Source organism: Corvus brachyrhynchos, unplaced genomic scaffold (assembly GCF_000691975.1).
Source record: "Corvus brachyrhynchos isolate BGI_N302 unplaced genomic scaffold, ASM69197v1 scaffold115, whole genome shotgun sequence".
Classification (NCBI taxonomy): Eukaryota; Metazoa; Chordata; class Aves; order Passeriformes; family Corvidae; genus Corvus; species Corvus brachyrhynchos.
In genome coordinates, this window is record NW_008239553.1 from 14,051,444 (window position 1) to 14,076,989 (window position 25,546).

Here is a 25,546-nt window from a genome sequence, read left to right on the forward strand (position 1 = left end):
TTCCTGCTTGGCTAGTCAGTATAGAGCTGATTATCTCCATAGGTTATGAACGTTCTTCTACCATTTTTTTCATTCTTTGAGCCCAGGCTTTGCTGGTGTGATAATTTAGAATTTTGAATCTGTATAAAGGGTGTCATGTGTGTTTCAAAGTCTGTTGTTAAAACCCAGCCCCATATAGGAATGCCTTCTTATTCCTTATGCCAAATTTTTCTTGGGAGAGTAATTCTAAGTGCACTGTTGCTTTACACTTTTAGACTTGAATGTATATTTTTACAGCAAATATATCTCCTTTTGTTTACTGTAGTAGCCATTATTTTATCACAGATCTGTGGACTGGCAGCAGTCTTTGTCAGATGCTCACATGATTTATTTCATCATTTTGCATGTCGCTGTCTTACTGAAGTTATGTACTAGCTCAAAATTTATTATGTTGAGACACACATGGCAATGTTATGATTATAACTTAGTATTACTGGGAAAAGGCATCAAATAATGTGTGACGTGTTGTTTTTAGTTCTTTTCTGTCATAAATTCTGTAAGTGATTTGGCAATTGAAGTGAAGCAAGACTATTTGCAAAGTGTGCAGAGAAGATAGTAAAAATTGCCCCTTTTCTGTAGTTTCCATATCCCAGAAACTGGAAATTCATTCTTGGTTCATTTTCATCTGCCTCAGATAGTGATGGCATACCAAGAGAGAAACTGAGAACACAGCAAAACTTACCTGGTATTTCAAACAGTGAACTTTTCTCTTATCATGGACTTGTAGATGTATTACTTCCCGTATCTTGATGCAAATGAAATAGAAGAAGAATATATTCAGTTGGATTCCTTTCTGTGCTTAACTTTTGAATGCAAGCTGGGAGGCAAGAGGTTGACAGGCTGTTGAGGACTGTGAATTACTTTGATTTTAATCCTATTTTTAGTGGACAGTTTTGGAATCTTCAAAACAATAAAATGTTCTCAGTTGAAGATAGAACAATTGAGCAGGCATCACAACTTTAGTTGTCCCTTCCCCAGTAAAGTTTTTCTCCCAACAGAAGTATGTAGAAAATAGCATGTGGTAGGCTTGATGGGTAATATGTAGATTGAGTAGGTGGATATTCATCGCCACAATTATTTTCTAAATAATGTCTAAATGTATCTGTTTATGGGAATACTTTTTAGATTTATGATCCAGGAGTGCAGACCTGTCCCATTTTCCAGTCTTGTGCCAAGGCCAGATCCATGTATCCACCAGTCCTTTCCTCTGTGCTTACACAAGATTCCTGTGGAAATGAAATTCTATGCATGGACTGGGAAGGAATTGGAGCTGTATTTCAGCATATCCCTTGTTTGGATTATGGGAAAACAGTATTCTAGGGACCCAGAAAGAACTGAGTCTCAAATATTCATGTATGTATTTCTAAAATTTTCCATGGGCAAAAGTAAACTTGGGAACAGTGAAAGTGAATAGGAGTAAAGTGGAAGCAGGGGAGAAAAGGGCAGATGGGATTTTGCAGGAACAAAGGAAAAGTGAGTGCACTGGGCAGTGGGAGTGGATAGTGAGGTGAAGAAAGGTGGACTGTGTGATTTCCCGTTTTTATGGACACTCTTCAACAAGTGGACGGTAAACTGGGATGACAGTGACAGAATGTGCACCTTGAGTAATGTGGTAACACCAGAAAAGCCAAGAGGCTCTTCATTTCCTGCTGCTTCTCCTGTTTAAAGGAGCTCTGGAGGCTTCCACCCAGAGTACAGGGCCTTGCCTCTTGTCTGCTACGCTGGAAGCAGCAGCTTCTTTCAAGGCTTGTCTCAGGGTTTTGAGGTTTTTATCTAATACTGATCGTTATGAAATAAACTGGACTACAGTAAATTCTGGGCTTTAAATGTGTTCTGGTTTTCATAAGAACTTGTCACCCAGAAACTGATGATGCTTTCATCTTGATAAGAATAATGACCTGGCAACTAGGAATGTGATTTTGGTCTGGGGATTTTCTTTCAGTGTAAATTCAGTATCTGTTCCTAGAATATACTCCACCTAATCTCTGATCCCTTTTACAGATGTTAGATGCAGTGCCATGTCAAAATTTGCTGCATATGGGAGAATCTCAGTTTTAATTCAGTGATATTCTAGTCCTAGTGGCCTTAAGAGAGGAAAAAAATACTAGTGGGTTAATAAAAATGATGAAATTAACAATTTTTCCCTCAAAGCCTTAGTCCCAGAGTCATGCAATTTGAGTTAGCAATTGTATATATTACTTATTTTCTGCAACTGATATTGACATTGCAAGTGATGACACTGAGCATTGAGATAAGATTTCTTGTGATAGCAATTGCAACTAATAGGATCTACCTGTTGACTAATTACTTTCATATGATAAAAGTAATACATAGCATGCTCAGTTAAGGAAAATTATATTACATCATCCTATTTATCTCTTTGACACAGAACAATGATGAGTGGAAATACCCTATAATATTCTTATATGTTATGAAATTCATGTCTGAAATTGTACCAACCAAGAAAAGACTACTTAAAGGTCATCCCCTGGATGGGGAAAGTTATGACTCATAAACACCGCAAAATATCTGAATTACCAAATATTTTTTCATGCAGAATGGAAATATATTTTAATTATACTCAGTCATATATTATTAATAATTTCCCATCTTCGCATAAATTTTTCCCAGCTTGCACAAAGAATTCTTTGGCAGATAACAAAATGTTTTGTGGCACTGTGATAGCACTTTTTACTACACAATATTTAAGAAATTCTGACACTTAAGAGAGGTTCCAGGAAATATTAATCTAGTTGGATGTGTGAAACCAAACACACACAATGTGGCAGCTGTAGCTGCTGAAGTTTTTCTCCAAAAATGAGGCAGTGAGGTTACCAGAGCTAAAAGGAGACTAAATTAATGTATTAGACATGCTGTAAAGATCAACCTGTAAGGAATGATGGAGGAGGAGCAGGAACTGGGAAAGCTAATGCACCTTTGTCATCAGCAAAGAATTTCCTCTGTAGTGTTTGCTATCGTCCTTTAAAAGATGAGAAAGTGTGCAGATGGAGCACGCGAGGTTTTTAAGAATGCTGCATTCAGTTAGATCATCTCAACTTTTCCAAAAGAACTTGTCTCAAAATAATTTAAGCCGTATGGAATTCTGAGAGATGACTGGAGTCATCTGACTGGCAAACATACAGGACTTATGGATATAGAAATACACTTTATGGACATCTGTCACCTTAAAAAGTCATATAAATTTATCTGTAAACGAAAGAAACCTTGAATATATTGTGATTTAAATTCTGCAGTTCATGGAGGTAAATTTCCCATTGAGGTCTGCCCAAATCAGAATTTGCAGAATTTGGCCCAGTCACACAATTGGCACAGGGTATATCTGTATCAGGTTTGTGTAGCAAGGTTTTGGTAGCAGGAGGGCTACAGGAGTGGCTTCTGTGAGAAGCTGCCAGAAGCTTTGTCTGTCAGTCAATTCTGTTCCGTGACAGACCCAGCCTGAGCCCATGAATGGTGGTGGTAGGGCCTCAGTGATAGTCTATTTAAGAAGGCTGAAAAGCCACTGCAGAGCAGCAGCTGGAGAGGGGAGTGAAAATACGAGAAGGAAACAGCTCTGCAGGCACAAGGTCAGTGCAGAAGGATGTGCAGGAGGTGCTCCAGACACCAGAGATTCCCCTACAGCCTGTGATGCAGACCATGGTGAAGCATCTGTGCCCCTGCAGCCCATGGAGGTCCATGGTGGAGCAGACATCCACCTGCAGCCCATGGAGGAGCCCACGTAGGAACTGGTGGATGCCTGGAGAGGGTGTGACACTATGGGGAGCCCACACTGGAGCAGGCTCCTGACAGGACCTGTGGACGTGTTGGGAGAGAAGCCCGTGTTGGGAGAGAAGCCTGTGCTGGGAGAGAAGCCTGTGTTGGGAGAGAAGCCTGTGCTGAGAGAGAAGCCTGTGTTGGGAGAGAAGCCTGTGCTGAGAGAGAAGCCTGTGTTGCATCTGGTCTGTTGGCAGGACCTGTAACCCTGGGGGACACTAGGCTGGAGCTGCCTGTTCCTGAAGAGCTGCACTCCATGGAAGAGTGACCCACACTGGAGCAGTTCATGAAGAACTGCAGAAGTTCAGAAGTTCTCCCCTGAGGAAGAAGGAGGGGCAGAGACAACACGTGACTAAACTGACAGCAACCTCCATTCTGTCCCCCTGCACCACTGGCAGGGAGAAATCATGAGTGAATTTGAACTCAGGAAGAAGGGAGGGATGGGTGAAGGTGTTTTAAGATTTGTTTTGTTTCTCTTTACACTACTTTTATTTGATTGGTAATAAATTAATTTCCAAGTGTTGAGCCTGTTTTGCCTGTGACAGTAATTGGTGAATGATCTCTCCCTGTCCTTATCTCGACCCATGAGCTTTTCAGTATCTTTATGCTTCTCCTCTTCAGCTGAGGAGGGGGAGTGATAGAATGACTTTGGACACCTGGCATCCAGCCATGGTCAAAGCCAGTATAATATCTTGCCATTTGATATGTAACTCTTCATTATCCTCAGCTGTCCTGGACAAACATGTAAGTTGTGCACACAGAGCTAAAAAGGAGAAAATCCTGCTTGTCTGTTTTCCTGTGGTGGAACCAGTGTATGAATTAGAAAGACTGCAGTAGCATGATTGAGAAGGGAGAAATAAGTTTAGAGGTGTGGTTATCACACAAATCCAGACTTACTGGGAGAGGTTAAAAGAAATTTTGCATGCTTCTTACGTGAATCAATGGAGCACATATTCATGCAACAACGAGATGCATCTGCCCCTACAGCATTGTACACACGAAACCAAAGACCCCTATGTAGGACCAACAATCAGTTAGATGAAATTCATTTACCATCATAAATTAGGTGTACTCATATCCACTCATTTCCTAGACAGATAGTGGTGTTGGTGGGGTAATTTTTCTAATATGTTCAAATTAATTATGACAGCAGATATTAATGAATGAAAAGACCCATTCCAATCCAAGAGCTAAGGTAACATTATCAGAGTTTCCTGAGGGAATGTCCAAGTTCTGAGGTCTGTTGCCTCATTAATGATGCCATATTAAAACACTGGGTTGTACTGGCCCCCCAAAAATGAATTCTTCATGTTCTTTTTCCCTTGCAGGAATTTTTGAATGACCTATTTAGTGCTGGTAGACTGAGAGTGGGGAGTCAAATGACTGCTGGAACCACAGATGTTCTTGAAACGTGTGAGCTTGCATTTACAAAAAAACCTGCAAAAAATATTTTGACACTGATGTTCCACCAGTTTCATGTTGGTGCTTGAATATCTTTGAGGATCTAGCGTTTAATTACTATACTGGAGGTAAACAGAAACATATTAGATAAGACAACCTGAGTTTTAAGAGTATGAATATTTGCAGTTATTATCAACTTTGACAGGAACTGCCTGTTTGGTGCAGAAAAGAGGAGACTGATCACTACAGGCAAGAAAAATCACAGACTACTGTAATAAATTTGTCCATGTGAATAATTTCTTCATCTTCAACTAGAAGTCAAATCAAGCCTAAAAGGGTCCTAATAAAACTGTGTAAAGATGTGCACAATTGGAAGAAAAAGAAATTCTGAACAGAATAAATTCCATCCATTTTGCAATCTATAGGAAGACAGCTGCAAATGCAGGTGACTGCATCTTATATTGCTGAGCTGCAAGAGAAATCAAATCCACAGATATTTAATCCACATTTGCAAACAGAGAAGCTAGGAAACAGTCTACAGCCCAGGGAAACATATCTACTGTCACAGACACTGACTTTAGGGAGGTACAGAGAAACTGATTTAAAAGTAGTCTGTCAGTGACAATTCAGTCCAAAACAAATAAGGTTAATTTAGCAGCATTTAAAAAGGGTGATGTGGTTTGGTTTTCTTCCACTATATCCTCTATATTCTCTGATATATCAAACTATGATATGTTTCATTCTGAAGGAATAGAAAAAAATAGCAGAAAATAATTAGGATGTTAACGTGACTGAGTGACAACACTTATGTAGAGCTTTGCAAGAAAAACTCACAAAACATAGTAAAAAACTCATTCCCACATAATTGTAGAAAAGGCAGAGGACAGTAAAACAAGTCTCCCCCTAAGCATTTGTCATGAGTGCATGCTCTGAGGCAGACCTGATTTCAGAATAGACGATATTTTGGCATTCAAGGGGCAGTTATGAAATATAAAAATGTGCGTACATCTCCTTTGTGTATACACATACTGAGATAGGTATGTATCTGTTTACATGTCCACATCAATGCACATTCTCCATCTGCTTAACCCAGAAATGGTTAATTAATGGCATAGTTTCCTCTCCCGTTGGAATAGGCTTGCCAATCAGAACAGAGATATGAAGAAACGTGCAGCCTAGGGCAAAATGGGGTCAGTGAGTGGGATGTTGTGGTTTTTTCACAGCTTTGCTCAGCCTGTGCCCCAGAAGGGCTGCTAAAGGCAATGTGAAGTATGCAGGAGGACAGTAGCTCAGAGGAAAGAGTAAGAAAATCTGCTGATATTGAAGTTATGATCTTTGAATTGTCAGTCAGAATGTGGTTTTTCCATGGTAAAAGAGCAAATGGTAACTCTAGACCTGATATAACTACAAAGTCATGGGTGTGGAAATATGGCCATTTGGACTTGGATATGACTTCTGATTTTCTCTGATGGCTAGTGTACGCCATTCCCTAGATAGCTAGGTGATAGAATAGTCAGTATTGCTGTGAAACTCAGAGACTGAGCTTCTAGTCTTATTTTTCAGTAAAAAGAACTGATGCTAATCTGAATGGAAATTATCATACACTGAAATAGTTTATTATTCCAAAGTAAAGAAGTCATGAGAAAACATATCTCTGAAAAAACTACTTGAGAAATCACCGTTAGAAAACATGAGAAGCTGATACATAAAGGTCTTTGGGAAGGCAAACTGACAGAGAAGAAAGTGAAGAAGAGCTGTCATCCAATGAAAGCAGCTGTCATAATAGTATAGTAGTAAATTATTTCCACAGAAAATAGATAAGAAACAGCATGATGTAATGAAGTTCTAGAAGTTTTCTATAAGAGAAGGAAAAGGGAATATTCATTTACCAGGACAGGAGTGCAAAGTACAGTTGATATTGAAAAAGCAGTGAACTATTTCTTTGTTTCCATTTTCAAGCATTACATGGAATTAAAAATTTTATTATATAGATATTTTCAAAAGGAGACAGAACAATGATCCTGAATACGCAAGTAACAGGTTGAAGGTGCCTAGATAAAATAAGTGTGGTCACATTGCATGTGAATGAAGTCCACTAATGAAAATTAGTGCAGCATTCTTAAAACAATACTAAAACTAGTCTCTGAAGGGTGAATAATTATCTTTGGAAATATGGATGATTTTAAAGAGGAAATGGATTTCAAGAGCAATTCTGAAAAAAATTATTACTTATTAACAATAGGGAGAATAAATAATAGATAAACAACATGAAATTGTCTAAGACACATTACAGTAAATGTATGTTTTCTGTTTTTCTGAGTGGGAAATTGCCTAATGGAGCTGCAGGTATGAGGTATCTTGAGCGTGGAACTTCTTTATTGTCACATAAATTCTCAGAAGTAAGCTACAGAAGTCAGGTCTGAGTAATGTTTTCCCCACAAGTTTTGTTGCACAACTGTCTCAGTGAGAAATTATTGATTTACTGACAAACTGGGAGAGTATTTAAGTGAGTCAGTCTCAATTTTTAAGCAATCTTTTAGTGTAATGATTTAAATCTTACAATAGAAACTAAACTGAAGCTAGCTGAGGCTAGGAAACGAATGCCATTAATTAGTGATGTATCCCATGAATGGTCTTCATGGGATAACTTGACTTAAAGGGTGACTGAATATGAAATAGATATACAATATATTCTTTAGAAAAGTTGGTTTTAGTGCACAGACCATGTCCATACCATGCTCTCAAAGGTTCATGCTACATGGATTTCTGAAATTCAGAATGAGATAATGACACAGATATCATTTACTTAGAATTCTGTAAGGCCTTTAACATTCTCACACACAAAATCCTTTTCTCCAAACAGGAGAGATATGGATTTGAGGGACGGGCTATTCAGTAGATAAGGAATTGGCTGGATGAATGCAGGCAGAGAGTTGTGGTCAATGGCTCCATGTCCATATGGAGGCTAGTGACAAGTGGTGTCCCTCAGGGGTCTGTATCGGGACAAGTGCTCTTTAATATCTCCATTAATGACATAGTGGGATCGAGTGCACCCTCATCAGGTTTGCAGATGACACAAAGCTGAGTGGTGCAGTTGCCACACCTGAAGGATGGGATGGCATCGGGACAAGCTCGAGAAATGAGCCCACAAGAACCTCAAGAGGTTCAACAAGGTCAAGTTCAAGAGCACAGTGCCAGATATGAGTACAGACTGGGAGCAAACCCATTGAGAGAAGTCTTGCAGAGAAGGACTTGGGAATTCTCATGGATGAGAGGCTGGATATGTGCTGGCAATGTGCCCAGAAAGCCAGTCGTATCCTGGGCTGCATCCAGAGCAGCGTGGGCAGCAGGGAGAGGGAGGGGATTCTGCCCCTCTGCTCTGCTCTGGTGAGACCCCACCTGCAGTGCTGCATCCAGCTCTGGGGTCCCAGCACAGGAAGGACACGGACCTGCTGGAGTGAGTCCAGGGCAGGACCACAAAGAAGATCAGATAACTGAATCACCTCCCTTGTGGAGACAGGCTGAGAAAAACCTGGAGAAGAGAAGGCTCTGGGAGACATCATTGTGGCCTTCCAGTACTTAAAGGGGCCTTATAAAAAAGAGTGAGAGTGACTTTTTACATGGGCAGACAGTGATAGGATGAAGGGGAATGGTTTTAAAGTGAGAGATTCTGATTAGATATTAGGATGAAATTCTTTGCTGTGTGGGTGGTGAGGCACTGGAACAGTGGATGTCACAACTGTGGAAGTTTTCAAGCCTAGGTTGGATTGGTCCCTGATGATTCTGATCTAGCATTCCTGGCCATGGTGTGGACGGGTGGGAACAAGATGATCTTTATGGTCCCTTCCAACCCAAACTATTCTATGATTCTATGATGACCTGAGTATTTGTGCTGTTTTATGAAGAAAATGCTGATAGAGAATGCACACTCTTGGGTAACTCTAAATACCAAAGAATACTTTTCCTATTGGTAAAGAAGTCCTTGATATCATATAATTTACAAAGTACTGAAGGAATTCAGGTAAAGCAGAGGCCTGTGATGTTGCCTGACTTGCTCATCCCTGAAGAAAACAGAACCGTTTGATTCTGAGCCAGGTAAATATCCAGGCTCTTCTGAGTGATTTGCATTGAGGCCTTATGCACAAGTGCTTCAAAAATGTTAGCAGACTTGTTGGCAGGTAAGAAGCTGTGCAGCATAGTAAACTGGATTTGCCATTCTTCAATTCACTGTCTTTCTTGTATTATATAACTAGTGAATGAGAAGAGTAAATTGTAGGGGGAAGGACCATTTCATACACAGAGGAGGGAGATGAAGGCAGGGAGATGTGGTCTGATGAGATGTTCTTTTCAGCTCTAAAGGTAGTGGAAAATGTCTGTTATAATACCTATCCTTCTAGATGGAAGAATAATATAAACAAGTCTGTTAAATAGTGCTGTTAATAGTCCCAGCTGTATGATAGAACTCAGCCTTTCAAATGTTCAGAATGAAGAGGCTTGAACAGTGCAGAGTTTGAAGACGATTATTGGCAGGATCACCACCATAAAAATAAGACTTCTTTTTCATGTCTCCTGGCATGCATGTGGCTCAGGCAATTCAATAAGCCCTAATTTCTGACAGAAGTTGAAACACACAAATATATACACATATACAGGATTTTATATAAGAATACTTATGTCTTAGGAGGGACACTGGAAATTCCCCTTAATCATGTGAAAAAATAAGCAGCTCCCTTTTGATGGTTCTACAGCTCTAGTAACAAAGAAACTTAAATTATTGTCTTATGGTGTCATAGTGCACAGGTATATAAAATATATTTAGGTAAATAATTACTGGATGAATGGTCTTCATGGGATAACTTGACTTAAAGGGTGACTGAATATGAAATAGATATACAATATATTCTTTAGAAAAGTTGGTTTTAGTGCACAGACCATGTCCACACCATGCTCTCAAAGGTTCATGCTACATGGATTTCTGAAATTCAGAATGAGATTAAAGAGCTCGGTCTGCACAACATGGGTGAAGTTTTCATAAAGGATTTTTCTGCTAATTGTTTCAAGACTAGGAAAATCTAGCGTAATACAACGTGATAGCAATGCAATACAGAGATTGCTGATTAACAGATAGAAAGCATACCAGCTTCGCAACATCCTCTCTGCCTTGCACACTTCACTTCCAAAGTTTGCTGGAGCATGTAATGGTTTCTATATTATACTCAGCTAGAAATTCCACAGCTCTGACAGTGCCAGATACACTATAAATTGAATTAAATATATCCTTTAGCAGAATTTATTGCTGCCATTCTGTGAATTGCTGCAAGTTTCAAACATCTGGACCTGTCATATCATATTATCTCAGAACAATAACCATAAGCTGAGAGACTGATCTGTTTATGAGAATGGTATCTGTGCAGGGCCACAAAATCATAAACAAGAACATTCATATTTCCCTACTTATCCCCTTACTCTAGAGCAATTTACACTGTACCATTTTGTGCCTTCATCTTAGATCTTGAGTGGAGATTGATTTAAGAGAAAGGAATGCTTTGTTTATTGCTGAACATCTATTAAACATAGGCCTGGACAATTCTTGAGCAGAGCAGGAAAAGTTAGAAGTCCTCTACTAAGGTTTCATTTACTGCTTTGTGTTATATAAGCCTTTTAATAGGCATTCAAACAGATGAACATTGATCTCTAATGCAATTTATGTTTCATGGTCTTATAGCTGTTTTTTGGCAAATGCTGTGTGAGTAAAACATCCCTTTACTTAATTATCTGTATGTGGGTATTTTTTTTTCATTTTTATAGATTATGATAAATACCTAAATTACTCGCCAACATTCTTTTTACAAATTATTGTTGTTATGGTAATAACCTACTGAGGAGTCCTTTGGACACATGGGAACCTTATATAACCCCAAACCTGGAACATGCTGTGTGAGTGTAATGCTGGGTTGTGTCCACAGCCCACCTACAGCTGCTATTGGCCTCCTTCCCTACCAATGGCAGGTCTGGGGAGAGCTAAGAGTAAGTTTATCCCTACAGCATAACTTCACTGCTGGCTAAGGGGCAAACAGGAGCCTGGGGAGGCACTCAAGCACCATATGGGAATGCATTTTGAAAGGTAAGTGGGAGCTGTGTAAGCCTTGGCCAAAGTTTTCAGAGGTGCTGAATGCGTGTGCTGACACAGATGTGCAGAGCGTCTCTTTCTCTGCCTGTACTTGTGTCTGATCAGACAAGCACCATGTTGGGCTGTTGTGGGCCAAGGCTGCCTACCTGTTCTGACAGGATACACCAGGTCAAATGTGGTGTAAAACTAATGCACCTACCTGGCTTCTGGTCTGAACTGACTTATGTTTGTCCAGGAACACATGCAGGGTCATAAACGTACTTGTTTACACCCATGCAGGTACAGATTATGTCATATGAATTTTAGTGACTGTAAATTTTCAAATTATTTACACATCTTTGAAAATTTCACTCCTAATAGCCTTTATAAAATTTGAGTTTTGCGCTTTCAGCCAGGAAGGCTAGTGTACATTAAAGAACACACAGCGTCACACAGATGTGACACTGCCTCTGAGGAAGTTTTTAGCTTAAAGGCATTTGCTTATACTTCATACTAAACTAGCTAGAAACATTTCTGTAACTGAAATGTTGCATAAAAGTTTACTTTCAGAATATAAAAGTGAAGAAAAGGTATATTTGTACAAGAATATTTAGGTATCATTAGCATTGCTTACTCTTTATTGAATAATTAAAAATGACACTTCTGAGGAGTTAACTCACAAGTGATTACTGAAGCATGTGTATTTGTACTGTATGGAGTCTGTATTTTTATATAGTACCTTTCAGATAATATGACCTTTTCTTTTTCTTAGTGCTTATGATTTCTTCACATTTCAGCATCACTCTAAGGAAGCAGATGAGTTAATTTAATTAATTTCATTTTCTAAAACTAGTGATTGAAAACCTTTTGAGGAATAAGAATTAAAGATACAGTCAAGTTATTCTTAGTTGGCCTCCATGTTCAGATCAAATAAAATCTCAATGAAAATGGTTTGAAATTATGACAAACCTTCACCTCAGGTTTTTCTTGAACCTTATCCAGCCCCAATTGTAATCTCACATGCAACTCATCTGACAATTCATCTTTTCTTCCTTCTAGAGATGATCTCTGCACAGAATATACCAGTAGCCCAAAATCACTAGCTCCCAATGGCTGATGTCTTCTGTGTTCATGGATTGTGGCACTGGGATGAACATTTCCTGCAATCCCCTTAAAGGCTTTACCTTAAAATTCTGCACCTTGGCAAAAGGAATGAGTGTGCTCTGTGCTTCCAAACTTGTAGACTGTATTCACGTCACACTTCAGCCTACTAGTGCTGATATAGACAAAAGTTTCTTTATATCTGTCTAATGGGAAATTTTACAGTTTTTCCCTTGAAGGCCATTTCCTTACCTGAGCTTCAAGTGCAAAAATAGAAACATGAAATAATATTATGGGTTGCCAGTCTCAAAGAAAAAAAAACACTTATAAGTTTTATTTTGTGTGTACGATTCAGCACAGTCTTAAAAAGGCATGAAAATAAGATTCAGGTTGTTTTGAACTTGGTGGCCAGGTTTTGTTGAAAGACCGAATCTCTTCAGCCTGAATTCTGCATTGAGAACAAAGCATAATCTGCTATTGTGTTCCTCAGTGTTGCAGTGTTACAAGGTTGAGTGAGTCAACCTTCCCTTGTTCATATGATGAATGATCAGATTAAGATATTTCCTGATTTATGAACTAGGGCTGGTCCTCGTACAGGTCAAATGGAAGATCACTCACTGAAAAAACCCATTCTGTTACAAGAGGGCATTGCACCTTTTGCTTGAAGGGTCCACCCATCTTGTGTTTACTACAGCGGACACTTGTCTTGAATTATGAGAGAGAATGCAGTATTTTGTTGTTTTGTTTTTGTTTTGGTTTTTTTATTATTATTTTATTTTGTTGTTTTGGTTTTGGGTTTTTTTTTTTTTTTTTTTTTCTGTTTTGGTTTTGGTTTTTTTTTTTTTTGTTTGGTTTGGTTCGATTTGGTTTTTTATTAGGACATGTAAGTGAGACCCTCAGACTGTTTTTTGTAGTGGAATTTAAACTGACACACTGTCTTTCTGATGTGTTTAGATGAAGACCAGTGAGATGTGCTAGAAACTGCAGCTGAATACTACCCACTGCAATGATTCTTATATTAGAAAGGATTCCACCGCTGTTTTTCTGTTTTATTTCATTTTAAATATCAACAGCTGTTGTCTGTTGAATGCTACAGAGCAAGCTCACCTATGAGGCCAATTTATTAAATTCCTGGGAACAGCAATGAGCAGCAATAATTTGTATATTCTTTTTGTGTCTACAAGAAAGCACAGAAGGGTAAAAAGCAAGAAATATATTTTACCAAATGAGTATCTCTGCTCTGTAAAAAAAGTTTCTGTTTTTCTGTGGACAAAACAGTTTAATTCAAAATATTTTCATTTAATAAAATAATCCATCCCTGGATTGAATTTACTCAAATAGTACACTAATGCAGGATGAACAGCTGATGTTAGACTGCTGGCAAACAACACAGTCATAAGAAATTCTTTTTCTTATGCATGTGTAGTTGCAAGGCTCCCTACCATCATTTCTGTGTGTTTTTGGGAGGGAGAGAGGCTTTGGCAGGTTTTTCTTCATGCCTTGGCAGTGGTAAAATTTCTAGCAGAGCCATTAAAAAATATAGTTTTAGCGGTAAACTGCTAGACACTGTAACATGGTCCAACTTACTCCTAAATTTTTGCTATTTTTTCAGGAAATATTTTTACACAGACCACTTTTAGAAATCTGCTATATTGTGTCACATTTAAAGGCAGTTTTCAAAAATTCTGTTAAGAGTTTCATGCTATCTTTATAGCAAAAATCAGATTTAATTATTTGTTTCATTACTTATATAGCTGATACTACTTTGACAGCTGCTGCCACAAAAAACTAATTTGGCTTAAAAAGAACACAGCAGTAACATCAGTACATTTTACAGAGTTCTGCTGCAGCTTCTTTGGGATGAAACACAAAGCCTCCCAAATGGCTGCAAATGAAAACAAAACTATGTGTGCTGATTTATGTTGCATTTTGACGGTCAATAAAACTGGAATCTAGCAAGGGGCACATGAGAGCAAGTTCCATAAGAGACATCTGCCACTGATAAGTGGTGTTGCCAGTGCTGCAGAACTCAACATCAGAATTTGACAGTAAAATGTCCTTACTGGTGTTTACATGTTTAATTAGCTGCTGATAGGTACCATGAGAACACAAGAATGTATTTAGGCTTATGTTGGTGAAAAGCATATGGTCACATGGTCAGTCCAGCAGAAAATATTTATAGCCGTCAAAGTTACGTCACACCTGCAGCAAGTGAGCGGACAGTGGAAGGCTGATCTCTCTGGGAGCTCCAGCTGCAAAACACCACAGACCTCGGCCTGGATGTGTATCATGGAGTCACCTGAGGTTAGTCCATTAGGTTCAATTTGTGCCAGTCCAGATTAACACCTTGATATCCGTTGCAAAAAATATAATTATTTCCCTTTGGTTAGGAATGAAGACAATGTGTGGTTCACCTCTTGTGCCTGTTTCCTGTCTTCACATGGCAAAATACACTCTTTAAGGGACATGGTTCTTGATGGTCTCACCAGAAAGGTCAAATATAGGTTAAGATCTGAAGTCTGAATTACTTTTTCAAATTTCTTTTGGAAATGAGGCCTTTGCAACTCAATGGAAACATGGGGAAAGAGAAGCTGGAGGAACTTAATGTTCCTACATATGATACTTGGTCTGCATCAGGTGTGCTATAGCTGTGAAGAGTTTAGGTAGGCTCTGTATGCCACACTGTGAGACATTAAAAAGTGGGGAGGACAGAGGTTTCCTATTTCTCTTACCACTAGTAAATTTGATGTCACAGTCATATGGTGGCAAGGGGTGGGAGGAAGCAACTAAAATACAAATTTCTTGCAATTTGCCAGTCCACAGCAGGATCTCTGGCTGCACTCTTACGGATTAAAACAAGGCGGAAAACATTTTCATGCTTCATTTCTGAGTTTGCAGTATTTTAAACTGTAAATAGGATAATGAGAAGTGAAGACCTTCAGACAAGGGAACAGGCTCTTTTCATCACTGAAACGGAACTGTGGGTGTTCTCTTGGCAAGCACAGGAGTAAATGTACATCAGGAACACAAATTTAATGTCAGGAACATTAAATCTATAAAGAGGGATTTTTAAGTGGTAAATATTTATAACAATACTTTGACTGAATAAGATTCTAATTAAAGTTTCATGGGAAATGTGGCAATTTTTGGTGCATATTTTAAAAGAACTTTTTGTTTTAAGAAGTGGAAGAGTGTAAATTAATCTGAGAATCTATAATTGGAAAATAGAAAGTGAGACAAATATTACTTTCTAATGTTTCTCTAATTTGAATGGTGACAGCATTGCACACAATTTTTTTTTAACATAAGAGCTTGTCTGTCTATATGACAGGAGAGATAAGTAATAGATATTATGCTGTAATAGCTGTATACAAAGAACATTCAGAGCTCAGTTGTTTTTTTCTTACAATAATTATAAATTCCCCTTTTAAAGTAATGGCTGCAATCAATTTTTTCCTCAGACTTGGAGGACTTCAAAATATTGAAATACAAAAGAGTGAGATTAATAAAAGGTAATCCTTTGAAAGAAAAAATATGGAGTGTATAACACAAACTGTGTGAGGAGGCCTTTTAACTGCAGACATAATTTTGGACAGTGTTTCTGTAACCCACAGTTTGCAATTGGCTAAAATGTCCCTCATCACAACAAATCCAGAAGGCACATGCACAGAGTGTAACGTGACCCTGTGCAACGAACCAGGGGCCACGAGTGGGCCTGTGCTCCCTGAGTCCTTGCCATGACACTCTTCAAACATTGGTATTGTTGGCTCTTTTCTTGCCATCAGCTAAGCTTCAGAAGAGCTGAAACTGGGCTGTAGCAGATTCTTGTATGCCCAAGAATCTTTGCCTGGCCCAGAGGAATGATGCAAGAGAGAATTTGGGTGCATGAGACCCTCAGACAAGTTCAGGCTGCAACCAAGTGTGAGAACATGTTTGCCCGCTGGGCAAGTTGGTATCTGAGAAAGGTTTCAGACTCCCACTCCATTAGGAATTTAGACCTGGAGTTTACAGCCTGTGGCTCATGAACTGTTTTTGACTTAAAGCCTACAGAACGCAATGAAAAAAGGAAAAAGGCAGCCTCCTGCTGCTAAGCTTATACTTGCTCCACAAAGCTGTTGTCAGCCTGGGAAGATTTGCAGGGCTCTAAAAAGAAAACCATGAGGAAAAAGCCCCTGATTTGTGAGCCCTACTTTTCAGCGGAGATTGAAATATAAATAGTGCAGTTAGTCACAAGAAGATAGTTGAACTACATTCAGGGAGTTGTGAGAATGATGATTTAAGTACCTGGGAGGAAAGATCCTTTAGGTGAAACATATTAAATTCAATAGGAACAAGTTTAGGCCCAAAACTGGAGAAGATTAAAGAAACTATGAGTATTCTAATACAAATCCTGTGAAATAATATATTTATCTATTAATCAAAGAAATGTGAAGATTTTTGGAAAAGATAATTTTAAATTAACAAAAGCCTTAAATACCCCAAACCTAATCAAATGGGAGGAAAAATATAGTTGTTTTTTATTGCGAATGACCAATGTTAAATATGCAATGCACCCTGGTTTTACATACACTACAGCATGTTTTTTTTCAGATGAAAACAGATTTTTGCTCTATTATGGTACATATTTTTAGCAGTAATTTTGGGAGATTTATGAGGAATCATAATGAACATAATTAAAATAATCCAATTATCCTGGATGTGCAATTTTGCCAGTTCTGATCTGTGTTTCATTCTCTGATGCATCAGCATTTGAATACAAAAGGTTAAATTAGACCCCACAAGATTATTTATATGTGTATTTGCCAAAGCAAAAAATAGAGCTTTCTAAAGTGCTTTGAAGTGCATTATGTCATTTAAACCTTCATAATGTGCATAATAAATGTGCATATTACAGATGAGTCAATCACCATATTTTTCCAGAGATAAAAAGAGCGGTCAGGGGAAAATTGGGGCACAGACTATACAAAAGTTTAATGTTCCTCAAAATCTGAAGAACTTTTGTATTACTCATGAGGTGTCTTTAGTTTGCAGTTGGCCTCTTTTTTTTTTTTTTGTCAGAAGTGGCAAATATGCTTACTGATAAAATCAAATCAATCTCAATTCTCAACAGTCTGTATTCAAGAACTCCATAAGAAATTTGTGAAGACTTTCTTTCATAGAACACTCAATAATGAACTTCACATGAATCTTTTGTACTAACTTTAGTCTTAATTACTTTCCAGTTGGGATTTACTGGTGCATTAAATTTCTCTATGTTGAAGGAAAAAAGACTAAAATCTGTGGCCCATATCCTATAACTGAAAAAGCAATGATGGATTTTTTAATACTTGTAGATTTGAAGAATTTTTCTTTTTTCACTTATACAATTAAATACCTTAGATAATTTCTCATTATTCTGGAGTACAGCAAATTTTCTGTTTAAAATACTACCTAAAAAATACAAGGAAGTTGCTGGCTAATTACAGGAGGAAGTGAAAATTATTTGTCTAGTTCAAAATGCTGTAACTGCGATTTCCATGGGCACAGATTATTATGAAATAGAAACCAGCAAAAAAATACATAAATATAAAGCAATTTTCCATCAAGTACTCCAGGAGATTGGTACTCCAGGCATGTTCTCAGCACTGGTGATGTCGCACCTGGAGTACTGTGCCCAGTTCTGGGCTCCCCAGTCCAAGAGAGATACAGACATCCTGTACAGAGCCCAACAAAAAATCAAAGATATGGGACAGGAATAACTCCTCCATGAGCAAGTGCTGTGAGGGTTGGAACTGTTCAGCCTGGAGATGAGAAGGCTCAGGGGAACCTTATCAATGTATTTAAGTATCTGATGAGAGGGTGCAAAGGGGACAGAGACAGGCTCTCTTCAGTGGTGCCCAGAGACAAGACAGGAGGCAATGGGCACACACTGAACACAGGAGGAGCCATCCAAACATCAGGAAACACCTTTTCACTGTGAGACACTCACGCTCTCTGGAAAAGTTTGCCCAGACAGGTTGTCAAGTCTTCCTCTTTGGAGAGAGTCAAAAGCCAGCCCTGGACAGGTCACACTAGGAGGCCTTGCTTGAGGAGGGCGTTGGACCAGCTGACCTCCAAAGGTCTCTTCTAACCTTAACCATTCTATGAATTGTTGAAAAAAATCAAGCTTACACAATTTTTCAATTTTTCTTGTGTAGTTTCAGAGAGCTGGGCTGTTTATTTTGGTTTTGGTTTTGGTGGGGGTTTTAAAATTGGTTTTGGGTGTTTTTTTGTTTGTTTGTTTGTTTTTTGTTAGATGAGTGGATACAGTTCTCACCTTTCTACATCCTAGTATGCAATCTGCCCATGAGTGTGTTGAACTTAAATCAGGAAGATGAAATCTTTGTAAAGGGATGGGCACACCAGGTTTTCTTCTATTGTACTTTCTTAAAGCTGTCTTAAGCCTCCTCTTGGAGAAAACAAAAAGTTTCAAGATCCCAGCAAAAACTATATACGAGAAACACAGGGACAAAAAAGACAGAAGACTCTAGAATTACAAATAGAAACTAAGGCTGTGGATGCCTTTCAGAAGTGGAGGGCTAAAGGGCTAAATACAGGGCTAAAGGAGAGAGGCAAATTTGGTAAGTATACATGTACTGATCTACCAATCTATTCTATGTTAATTTGCTCAGATTAAATTTAATACTGCTTTTTTCTTCTTGTGTGTGTGCAATTGAACATCACTGGTCTCTTTTACTTAATTTCATCTGGTTTTTGTTGGGTTTTTAAAATTATTTGTGTAGATTGTAAAGTCAGACATTAATATAAAGACTAGAAGCAGAATAGGTCAGAATAGGTGTACGTCAGGAGATCGATCTGTTCTTATAAAATATATTGTATTATGCTATTTTTACTCTTAAGATAACAGTATCTATAACAATTAGGAATGTTTTTTAATTATTTGTTATTTGGAAAGGATGAAAAATGAGCATTTTTTACAGAGTTTAATGAATCACATTATACATTTTCCACCATGTCACAGTAAATGCATGGTCCTACTGGGGTCTTTTATTAGCAGACTGTAGAACATATTTTAAAACTTTATCATTATAACTACTATTTAAAAAATATTAGTTATATTACATAAGTGGTTACTAGTTTTACTACATGAGTGGTTAATAGTTATATTACATGAATGGATTCCCATAGGTTATATCACCACAATGCTGTTACTACAACGAGGTTTTCCATATGCTTCCTTTCTCCTTATTCTCAGTAGTTGTGTGCACTAGCTTTCTTTCTCTGAGGGGAAAAATATGATTTTTAAATTATTTTTATTGTTCACACGTTTGTGTTAGACCAAAGGCAAGTGGAAAGAAAGTCTGCACTGAAGAGGTTGCTATTTTTTTATATACCTCTGACCCAAGTTTTTATTCAATTTCCTGTTGTGCTAAATACTGAAACAGACACAGAACATAACTTATTTTACTCTTTAAGCTTATATGTAGGTACATTTTTTTCCTGCACACACAGAACACAGTGGCATTTTTCTGACCAATTCCTAATAAATGGAACTGAAAGCAGGTCAATAATTTGTCATTTTATTCATTTTGCTGTAATGTCCCCTCTTCATCATGAGGGTGCTGTAGCCATGAAGCTTCGCTTGCATTCTGATAATTGTCCCTTAAAGTCAGGAGGTCATGAAATCACACCTAGCAAACTTGCACAACCACAGCATCTTAAAGGATGCACAGTGGTATAAATAGATAAGCCAATGTATGTAGTGTATAAATACCAACAGTGCTGTGGTATAAATACCACTGCTGCATGAACCAGTACTAGTTGGTAGCAATGTACAGAGTGCCACAGGACATTTAGAGGTGTATAGAGATGGCATGAAGTTTTCCAGCAGCCAGTGAACAAGGAGACATTCCAGTGGCTTGTGGATGTAACTCATTTTTTGACAGACTTACTAAGAGTTGTGATTATCATTCTATTTAGGGTAGTGCATGTTGTTCACATGAAAAAATTCAAATATTCAGCAGTGTTCTCAATTATTGACAAAGGTGTCATTTTAGAGTGGATAGAGGTTTCCCCAGAGAAAAATGCAGAATTTTTTTCCTTGGGTAGATTCAGGAAATTTTTGTTCCCACGAAATATACTTAATCCCTATTTTCAAAACCCACTATTTCAAATCTGGGAGGTACTACTATGACATTTGGCAGGAGTAGAAACTAATGACCCCTTGAGATCCATTCTGACCTACTGTTTCACAATTCTTTTATATGTCTATTACTCTTTTGATTGAATCGGATGCTGAGTTTTTGAAGCTCCTTTGGATAGATTCCACTTAAGGAATCAGTGTCAGGATACCAGCTTTAGGCCAGCTTGAAAAATCCTGTTGAGACAAGAAGCTTATGTTTTAGTGGCCTTGCCTTGTGTACATTTCACATACTTTCCATATAATCCCATATTTTGGTAAATTCTGTCTCAGATGAAATATTTACTATATGACTCAGAAAAAATGTTTGAGAAGAGTTTCATCTTGCAACAGTAGCTCACACTGCCTTAAAATATCTTGTGTTGTGGGGCCTTGAATTTTTTCTGGTTTTAATTTTCTTCTGTAATTGTTAATATGTAATTTATCTATCAGAAATTTCATGGAACTGGTTTATTTGTGTTTCTTTGAAATGACGAAGAAGGGTTACGTAAATTTTATCAGTTTATTTTTATATTTCCCTTTTTGCTCTAGGGTGGTGGCTTGAAAACATCTGAACATACTGTAATCCCTTGAGATCAAGCTCTCTATTATCAGTCAATATTTTTTTAAGTAGAAGTGTCTGTTCTGAGAGAAATAGGTTGCAGTTAATTGATATTCTCAGTTACAGAGGAAATTATTGAATACTGGCTCATGATAGCTACCTCAGGTGAGAGTAGAATCTGCTCTGCCTAAAATTAATTAATTCTTGTGTGTGGTTCAGCACTGCAATAGCCATGCTCTTTTTTTTCATTTAAATCCTCTGCGCATAGGATTTCATAAGGCTACCAGGAGCAGGCATCAGAAGGATCTCCACAGTACCCTAATTTGACAGTGCAATCCATGAGTCCTTGAAGCTGCACATTCCTGCAGTTCTGTGATGTGCTGGAAGCACAGATCGTGATGTTCCACGGAAATACCACTGTGTTGCTGGAAGCACATGAAAATGCACAGTGATTACATAAAAGGTACCACATCATTCCTGTTAATTGATTACTTTGATTTATTCCTCTTTCTCGACTGATAAAATTCATGGTGATATTTCTGAATGTAAAGCATATCCTATAAGGAGATTTATTTAAAGGGTGACTGTTTCACTAGCATTTTAGTTGATTCAAAAATTATTTAGTATATTAAGATATGAGTGCCAGTAAAATTCCTCATTCAACTTCAATGACATGACATACCATGTGCATAAAATACTACACTAGATTCTAAACTTGACATGTAAGAGAACTTCAACACTCAAATATTTGCATACTTAGATGAGATAATTAGTGTTTTCATGTCACTTTGCTGAAGTCTGATAATGAACATCAAAAAGTTGCTACATAAGCAGCAGAACTAGTAATTTGTTTGTGTCATCTGTTTCCTTAATGCAGATGGAAAGCTCTTCAATAATGCTTTCATAAGATCTGTTCTCTCTATTACTGGCCTACTTCTGTAAAGTTTGTAGATATGTAATGTCTTTACAATGTCTTTACCTCCTGTTAGTTTTGTTAGAAATCAGCTTGGAGAAGGTATTAGGACAGTGTGATGAATTTAGTCTTGGTTTCTCAGGAAATTATACTAAATTACTGTGCTTTTTTACCATTTTAATATAGTGCACAAGCAGCACTCTATGAACAGATGTTGCTTCTTCTTTAGCTAAAATCAGTACATTGTACTATTAAAAATACATAGGTAAGATATATGACATAACAATATTGAAGTGTTTTTCCACTCTGGAAGTGATCTTTTTGTTTGCTGAAGTGCTTTATAAATTCATGTTACCTCTTATCTGCGTTGTCCAGCTGCCAGTTTGCCACTAATTTACCAGAACAGCAGCATCTCTATTGTTTTGCTCTGAGAATGGAGATGAAGAAATCATGAGTCTGCCTTCCAAAATTTCAAGGAAAAGATAGTACGTTGGCTAAACTTCTTCCTTGCAGCTTTTCTAGTAGGAGTTATGAGGGTTTTATTGAGTAAACAGCAGCAAGGCAGATTGCATTACAGTGTTGAACACATGTTCTTTCATTAAGAGAAGAAAGGCTGAGAAGGACTAACACTAAGAAAGGCTGAGGCACTCGCATGTCTTGACATTTCCATGTTTTATAGAAAACTTCTGGCACCTTATGCTGTACATTATATGGAAAGAAGAAGAATATAGGTTGGGAAACAATTTTTGCTAGGCATATTTCAGTAATGTTAGTAAAATATGAATTAGAGTTAGTACAGGGTAAAGACTAAATTGAGAGTTTTTCAAAGATCTCCGATTTAAAGTAAGATTGAATGCAACATTAAATAATTAAGAAGTTTTGTTCAAGGAAGTATCCATTAATCCAAATAAAAAGACTTGAACTTGAGTAAGTGCAATTTTCAGAACTAACTAAAAAGACTGATTAAGAAAAGAATCTAAAAAGATTCATTAAGATTTCAGAAAATTTCACAGTAATATCCTTTCCTTGTGGCCTTCTCAATACAAGTTAGAGATGCTAGAGGTAGATAAGTGGCTTAAAGTATTTTAACAGTAAACAACAAGTCAGTTTGGAAATTATTTTATCTAAACTAGGTACCCATTCAACTTTAGACAAAACTATGCCTGATAGCTCGAGTCACGGCTGATATAGTGAGATATAATCCTAATTTGCTTCCCTTCAGATAAAACTCCAGATCAGATTGTAAAGTTCAAGGCATTTTCTGTTACCACCCCAATTTTATTCATTGCCTGGAGGTTTTAATACTTTTATTTGTAGATATTAAATACAAGTTGAATCTGAATGTTATTTTATTAAGTGGAGAGACATTATTTTAAATGAGTCATAGATGAAAACTGTATATCAGGAGTCCAAGTACTAATTAAAAAGAATATGCCAGATTCAGTGGCATAAAAATACCATCATGATGAACAATTATTATAGGATAAGATCCTTTTTTGGCAGAAGATACATTCCTTGGATTTTCGTGTCATTGCCTAAAGCAGTAAGAGCTGCCATGGTTAGTGACTGGCAATTTAATCCCAAATTTCAGGAGGCTTGCCAGACAGAAATTTTAAAACTTCAGGATTCAGAGACTTTGTGTTACATGTGCTTGTAAATTAAAACAGTTGGAGTCTTTTACCAAGTCTTACTTGTAGAAAGTTCAGGAAAAGGCAAGATCATTTGTTTGCCCTATAAGTTAGGATGGTAAAACTATAATTTTGAAAAGAAAATCCTTTAATGAATATTTATCATCATTCTTCCCCCTCCCCCCCCCCCCCCCAAAATTGCTTCAACATTCCTGAGCACCAAACATCTCCCTTATTTTAGGAGATGATCATATTTTAATGTGAAAACAACTCGAGGAAGAGAGAACAGTACATTCTAGGAAGTGTGTCAAATTCAGTTCCAGTCAACAATTTAAACTGTGACAGTCTTATACTGCAGTTCTTAAAACAGGTGCTTCTTAGTGCAAGTTATTTCCTGTTAGACTATGGAGTGGGATTTCTCAATAATTTTCTGCATAGTTGTGAGTTGCATCATTGAATTAGCCTGCCATGTTTTACTAAAGGCTTTTTAGTGATGCCTAGCTCCTAATTCTGGAGCCATCAAATATTTGAATTACTATAGATATGCCAGATTTTTTTTAAGGATGAAGTTCTTTTTCCATTTAATGGCAAATCTTACCTTCATGAGATAAAAACCACAGTGTCTCTACCAACAGTAGTAAAGGTCATTACAGGCTATTGGGTTAAATAGAGGATGAAAAGTGCAGTCCAAGACCAAATATTTTGCAGTTGAATATTGTTCAATAAGTATCTGAGTGTCTACTATTTAGACTGTTTTACTATGTAGAGAGCATCCATTTTTCAGATTATAACTAGTGCAGTCAGTAATCCAGATGGTGATTTAAATTCTCACTTAACCTCATGGATTCTGGCATTCCCACCTTTCCATCTCAGGCATTTGAAAATACTTGTATGCTCTTAAAAAAATTCTCATTCTGATGAGGACATAAAAGTTACAGTGTTATTTCCTTTGAGATTAAGTGAAAGCACAAATGGTGACCTCAGCCTGCTAAGATCTAGGATGTTGTGGGAGTTAAGGCAGCTCACCTGAACTAATAAAAAACTTAGTTTTTGCACCTTTCCTAGGATCAATTTTGATAACAGCACTGATGGGTTGCCATTTAGACAGCACACCTGTAGGTAGCTTAACTCTGGGAGCTCAGCAGTAGTGATAGAGTGAAGGACATTTCTACCATGAACAAGCAGTCTGACATTAAGACAAGAAAGCTCTCTTTTATGTAAGGACCTCAGGGTCTCACCAGTGCACATGAGCTGGCAGTGTGCTTTACAGCAGAGTACTCACAGGAGGGGAAATAGGAGAGCAAGGGAAGTGATTTATTTCAGGATTTAATTTTCTCACTTTTTCTGTCAGAGAAAGGAGGTACCCTAGCATCATATAGTATAAGGATAGGTTACTGATTTGATCTCACATCTATTTGAGATACAAGCTGTCCAAAAATATGTGGGACTTCTTAAATTATTATATCATGAATGTTAACTTCTTCAGAGGATGCAGATAAAATCCAGTGTTGCAGAGTGTACAAATCCAGTCTCTAATAATTTTGTCAATGGAAAATCCCAAAGGTTGCTACTTCTATACAGATTACAAGAATCAACAGTTTTTCCTTTTGAATTGATGGCAAAACTGCCTGAAAATTTTCAAGTGACTCAAACCCAAGTAAATGAGTCTTGAAATCAGTTGGGCCATGGCACGCTGTGATACATTTATCAAAGAATGTACAGATTTCACATTCTCCCCATAATTCGTTCTAACAGCCATCTACTCTAACTTGTTTAAACCACCTCAAAATTTCCAATCAGATAATGTGGCAAACTACTAAGGAACAAAAATGAAGTAAAAAGATGTGATTAACATTTAGCACCT

The 25,546-nt window shown here is 37.6% G+C and overlaps 1 long non-coding RNA gene across 2 annotated transcripts in view; it reads left to right on the top strand.

Annotated features, from left to right (window-relative positions):
- The window catches only part of LOC108448587, a 34,851-nt gene that overhangs the window by 5,571 nt on the left and 3,734 nt on the right, over nt 1-25,546 (top strand). Inside the window, exons 1-2 of one of the 2 annotated variants that reach the window (XR_001864539.1) lie at nt 11,257-11,335; nt 21,410-21,604. This is a non-coding gene — a long non-coding RNA (uncharacterized LOC108448587). Of the gene's footprint in view, nt 1-11,256; nt 11,336-21,409; nt 21,605-25,546 lie in introns of those variants that run through there. The other variant, XR_001864540.1, reaches the window with a different exon arrangement.